This window comes from Rhinolophus ferrumequinum (assembly GCF_004115265.2).
Source record: "Rhinolophus ferrumequinum isolate MPI-CBG mRhiFer1 chromosome 15 unlocalized genomic scaffold, mRhiFer1_v1.p scaffold_54_arrow_ctg1_1, whole genome shotgun sequence".
Classification (NCBI taxonomy): domain Eukaryota; kingdom Metazoa; phylum Chordata; class Mammalia; order Chiroptera; family Rhinolophidae; genus Rhinolophus; species Rhinolophus ferrumequinum.
The window spans coordinates 705,560-711,874 of record NW_022680357.1 but is presented as its reverse complement, the minus strand read 5'-3'; the positions used below and the strand labels follow the sequence as shown (position 1 = coordinate 711,874).

General features: G+C 37.5%; 1 pseudogene; it reads right to left on the bottom strand.

Moving 5' to 3' along the window:
- Positions 1–5,268: 5,268 nt before the first annotated feature.
- Positions 5,269–6,002, bottom strand: LOC117019870 (T-complex protein 1 subunit zeta-like; annotated as a pseudogene).
- Between the last annotated feature and the right edge of the window lie 313 nt (positions 6,003–6,315).

Here is a 6,315-nt window from a genome sequence, read left to right as displayed (position 1 = left end):
TTACAGAACAAGTACTTTGGTTCGCTCCCCGGGTTGTAATTTAAACGATCTCGTGGGCGTGGCTGGCAGAACTCTGGGGGGCAGTTTACTGAGTACAGCATTTTGAAACACGAGGGAAGATCCGTCTCTTGCGAAACCTCATGCCGGCCAGAATTGTCCCAGGGGTCGCTTGACAGCGCTTGTGATCAATCCAGGGTAGGAAAATAGCCAATGGAAAAAGTCGGAAAGAATAATGAGAAATTAGATATGAAGTTACTGCCATTAAGTAAGCAAACTGCAGCATCACAATAATGAAATGTTATATGGGCTTGAAAGAGTTTTAGGACTTCAGATCCCTGCATGTGTTCTGGTGCTATTTCCACCAGTAACTCTGGGAGTCGTGTTCCCTCTGCCCGCATTAGTTGACTCATCTGGACAACAAACTAGTTTACCTAGGTTTCTTCTATTCTGAGGTTTCTATATCTCTTTAAATTACTATATATGAGAATCTGTGATGCATCCATGAGGGACAGTTTGTCAATATCTATTAAAATTATAACTGCACGTAATACCTTTGATCCAGCAGTTCCAATTCTAGGACTCTGTCCTACAGATGTACTCACTAGCCTCAGTGAGAAATGGTATGTTATTTATTGCTATGTTGTTTGTGATAGCAACAAACTGGAAACAACTTAGATATTTATCCCTTTTGGTTAAAATAAATTGTGATACGTTTATATAACGTGCTACCGGAAAAGAATGAGAAAACATTAATGTAATTATATTGATATAGTTACAGTTCTAATAGGCACAGTTCTAAATGGTTTACATATATTAACTAATTTAATTCTCATAAAACGTTTTGAGTTAGGATTCCTTCCACATACAAATAAGGGATATAAGGCACAAAGAGATTAAATGACCTATTCAAGGTTACAGCCAGTTGAGAGTGGAGCTAGATTTGTATCCAAAATATCTGCTCCTGAGTCCACCAGGATACTGCCTATGAGGTTGGTTAAGAGAAATAAACAAGCTTCAGAACAGTGTGTACAGAAATCTATTTGTTAGAAAAGGGGGAACTATATGCAAAAGCACATTTCTGGAAGGGTAAGTTCTGGAAGGGTAAGCAAGCTTCAGAATAGTATGTATAGAAATCTATTTGTTATAAAAGGGAGAACTATATGCAAAAGCATATTTTTGGAAGGGTAAGTTCCTGAAACTGGTAATATTGATTGCCCTGGGGAGGGAATGAAGTGGTTAGGGTGTGGGAGATTTTTCATTGTATTGTCTTTTTGTTCCTTTAACATTTGGAACTTTAAAAAGAACATTTTTAAACATTTGAATGTTTTACATACTTTTTTTTTTCAAGTAACTGTCTATGGGAGTACAAATTGGTGCATTTTGGAAAAGAGTTTGACCTTAACTGATAAAGTCGCACATATGCAAACCTATGAGCTCCACCCATAGGAGGAATGCCTTGGCAGTTCTACGAAGAGGGCATGCCCTAGGGGAAATCTTACATGGATGCCCCAGGAGATGCGTACAAGAATGTGAGAGCTCTAGAGATGGATTGCACAATAATGGATATGTACTTAACACTACCGAATTGTGTTAAAAATGGTTACAATGGTAAATGTTATGCAATGTGTATTTTGCCACAATAAAAAAAATATAAAAAACATTCAGGACACACTTATGGACCTTCTAGCACATCACTCATTACATTTGGTTTTGATTAGTGCACAATACAGTATTAAGGCACGGAGTGAATTGGAAGGAACTTGAACAATAGAGTTAGACTAAGTTGCAATCTTAGCTCACCTAATGACCTTGGGCGAATTATCTAACCTCTAGGAACCTCAGTTTCATTGCCTATAAAATAGCCCTTTCACCTGAAGATAATACATGCCAGATAGGAATGCTATGAGAATTAAGTTTTAAAATGTTTGTCAAGCACCTAACACAATTCCTGGCTGATGGTAAACTCAAAATAAATGGTAGGATGTATGATCATACACTGCTATTAATGTGGAGAGAGAGACTGGAATTTAAATTCATAAAACTTAACATCTTGGAAAGTTTTTTATAAAAACAAATCCATTTATTTCCCTTTAAAGCAAAAAAGAATAACTAGCAGCAACACACTGGAAATAACCCAAGTGTCTGTTAATAGGGGAATACGTAAATAAATGTGGTATAATCACACAGTGGAATATTATTTACCTGTGAAAATGAATTAGAGATATAGGCATCAATATGGCTAATCTCAAAAACAAAATGTTGGGAGTAAGAAGCAAGTTACAGAATAATACATAAACTAAGATGCTATTTATATAAAGTTCAACAGCAGGCAAAGCAATAATATATTGTTAAGAGATACATACATAAACGATAAAACATCTTTAAAAGGTAAGAGAGTGAATGATTAACAAAATTTAGCATAGGGATTACTTCTGAGGACGGGCCCATAGGGGATTTCTGGGTTATGTTAAATTCTGTTCCGTGGGCTGGGTGATAGTCTCATATGGGTGTTCTTTAAACTGTACACATATATTTTTCCCACACTCTTTCTAAGTAAGCTATATTTCAACATTAAAAAAAAAAGGACACACTATATTTCAGAATCAAAAATGCAAAAAAAAAAATGAGATCGTGAAAAAGCAATCGATATGGAAGCAAAAGACCTCTGGATTTTGTCTGACCTCTGGATTTGCTATCAGTGAGCTGCCTGGCCTAGAGGAAGTTATATAACCTCTCTAAACCTTAGTTTCCACTTCTGTAAAATGAGGGTGGGTCATAAAACCTCACCTATGAAAAGTTCTTTGCAAAATGTTTGACACATGGTACATGGGAAGGCTCCTTGTGTCACGAAAGGAAAAACAAAAACATTTTATCCCACCCGTAGTCCCCTCACTTGGGTTAAAAAGTGACCAGATCAGGTGCTCCTGGTGATATGCTCTCTTCGTTCTTTGTACTTTTCCCTCTCAGCATTGAGTACAGTTTGTAATCCTTTATTCATGTGATTAGACCGTGACTGTCTGCCCCCACAAGTCTCTGAGCTCCACAGGGCAGGGGCTGCTCTGTTTTGTCCTTCCTGCTTTCTCTGGCACTTTACCTGCAGGAGCATTTGTTGAATGAGTACATCATTTTATACAGTACACTATGCTGGCACATGTGATGAGCCATGCCATGGTACCCAGTATCTCACATTATTTTCCTCATTTTATCCTCATAGCAGCCGTGGGAGGTTAGCAATATTATCTTCATTTTACAGATGAGGAAACTGAGGTTCCAGGTAAGTTAAATCTTGCATAGGGGTCACCATATGGGACTCAACCTGTGAGAATGCACGTCCAGGCCTGTAGGATCTGAAGGCTGGAGTTCTAGCCCTCATCTTGGGGTCCCCTTGATAATTCTAACAACCCCCACTGTATCCTTTGAGCAAGTAGGACTCTCTGGGGTGGGGGGAAGGTTTTCAACCATATGCTTCTCTGTTGCTTCTACTTGGAAGAAATGTTCACTTGGAAGTCACAAATTTGCCTTGGCCAGTGACCAACCCACTGGGCTCAGAAGAAGTTCACGTGCCTTCGATCAGGAGCGCCACATGGGCCACTCGTGGGTGGTTTTTGCGATGGTATCGTGGGCATTCGAAATCATCTTTTTTATCTTCTTCTTGCTTTTCACTGAGTCATCCATTGAATTACACTTACCATTTGGGGTAAAGTGTGTGGGCCAAAGATTGCAAAGGTAAAAGCCTGGAGGTGGGGGTGGGAGAGCAGGCAAAGGAGAAGGAGGAGGGTTTTTACAGAATAAGAGGATCTGAGTACAGGCCGGTCATTTGTTTTTCACATACAAAAAAAGCATTGAAGTTAGGGCTAGTTATAGTTTCTTTTCCCCAGTATGAGAATAATTTAGAGTTATACCACTACAGTTTCAGGTTCAGTATACTTTTTTTCTATTAAAAAAATGCATCCTAATTATAGTTTACATACAATATTATATTAGTTTCAGGTGTACAACATAGTGATTCAACATTTATATGCTTTATGAAGTAATCACAAGTCTAGTAACCATCTGTCACTGTACATAGTTATTATGCTATTATTGACTCTGTTGTAAATTTGTACTTCTTAATCTGCTTCCCCTTTTTTGACCAATCCCCCACCCTCTTCCTCTGGCAAACATCGGTTTGTTCTCTGTACCTATGAGTTTGTTTCTGTTTTGTTTTATTTGTTTTTGTTTGTTAGATTCCACATAAAAGCACATATAAGTGAAATCATATGGTGTTTGTCTTTCTCTGTCTGACTTAGTTCAGTTAACATAATACTCTCTAGGTCCATCCATGTTATTGTAAATGGCAAGATTTCATTCTTTTTTATGGCAGAGGAATAAAGTAATATGAATAGGTATGCATTTATGGCCATTTAATTTATTTTTTTGTATTTCTCTGTTCCTTCTCTTGTTCTCTTTTCTTGTACATTTATGACTTTCTTTAGTGATTTGTTTGGGTTCCTTTTTTTCTTTATTTTTTTGTGTATCAATTACAGGTTTTTGGTTTGTGGTCACCATAAGATTCATATATAACAGACTATATTTATAGCAGTCTGTTTTAAGTTGATGGTTGTTTAAATTCAGTGCATTCGAAAAGCACTGCTTTCTTTTTACTCACCCCACAGTTGTTTTTGACATATTTTATATCTCGCACGTGTGTAGTCACACAGGCTCTTACTCCTTTTGTCTTTTAACCTTCATACTAGTTTTAAAATTGGTTGATCCACTATGTTTACCAAGCATTTGCCTCTATCAGTGAGATTTTTTTCTATATTTTCTTATTTTTAGTTTTGGCCTTTTCTTTTCCACTGAAAGAAGTCTCTTTAACATTTCTTTTAATGCCGGTTTTGTGGTGATAATCTCTTTTTAGCTTTTGCTTCTCTGGGATACTTGTTTGGTTTTGTTTTTCAAGGACTATTTAATAAGATAGATAACATATACTTTTCTAACATGTATTTTTATATTACTGAAGCTAAAGCAAAACATCCTGTTCATTGTGTGCAAAGGCCTGCTTTCTCAGTATACAATGAGTGCAATTAAAAAAATGCTGTAATTATAATTTCAGACTTTGGAATTTGAATAGGTGCCAGTGTTCTCTCCTGTTTTCACACGGGAAAAGAAAATTCCATGGAAAATCATTTGAAGCTTGAACAAAAATCCCATAGCTGTATCCGTAGAGTCTTCATGATTCACTCTGTAGAGTCTTCATGATTCAGATCATACAAAGGAAGCTTCAGTTCAACCTTTTAGGGGAGACATTTCAGCTCGCATGATGTCATCCACCAGGTGGCAATCACAGTGCAGGAGTGAAGACGTGTCTTTACACAATAGTTATCCCATAGTCCTACTTCTGCTGCCACCACTGGCTCACCTGTGTTTTCAAGTCCACACCCACAAGGTGACCTGATTCTACTTGAACTTTAACTAGTGGTTCCTGAAGGTCAAAAGCAAGAACCTTGGGAATACGGAGTAATGCATCAGCAAATGCTTGAACTCCAAGTTGGGCTCATATTTAATCAGGGCTTCTGCCATTGCACCTGGAACTACACAATTCTTATCAATAGCATTTTTAACAGCCCTCAAGCCCTCTCTCATTGCATCTTTGATTTTTGTGTGTGTGTGCTTATTTGGGCCTTTGACCAATAATGTCACAGAATGCGGATTGTTGCAGTTCTCAATAAATGTGAACTTCTCTTCTCCCAATGTATACTCATAGACGAGTCCTGCATATCCCAAACCATCAGGATTTAGGTCATCAAAAGAATTTAGAGCTAACCCACCACAAGCAAGAGTCAGCCTTTCCATATTTCTCCTTTTATCTCAGCGCAGACTTGAAGACTCTATCGTCAATGAATTTTCTTTCAGCTTTTACTAGTTTTTCTCTCTGTTCTGCACTCATAAAAAAAGCCAGAATTCACTTCTGTTTTGTCATCTTCCAATGACACAGTGCACGTGAGGACATATACATTCATCTATAATCTGGTCAGGTATAATGATTATTTGATTTTCTCATTTTACTTATTAGGGATACATATCAGGTTACCATCATCACAAAAATGAACCTACTTATTTCACAGTATGAGACTGTGAAGACTTTAGAAAGTACCTAAAATTGAAACGGGTAAGTATACTGATGTTTCTAACATCTAGGATTTTGGTGTAGGTGTACTGTACCACCAGACACACACCAAATGTGACACACACCTCTGTTAAGACATCAGGCAAACTCAGCAAGAACTTTTGTACGTAGAGATGTTCTGGCCATATCTACAAGTGTTTCCCTGT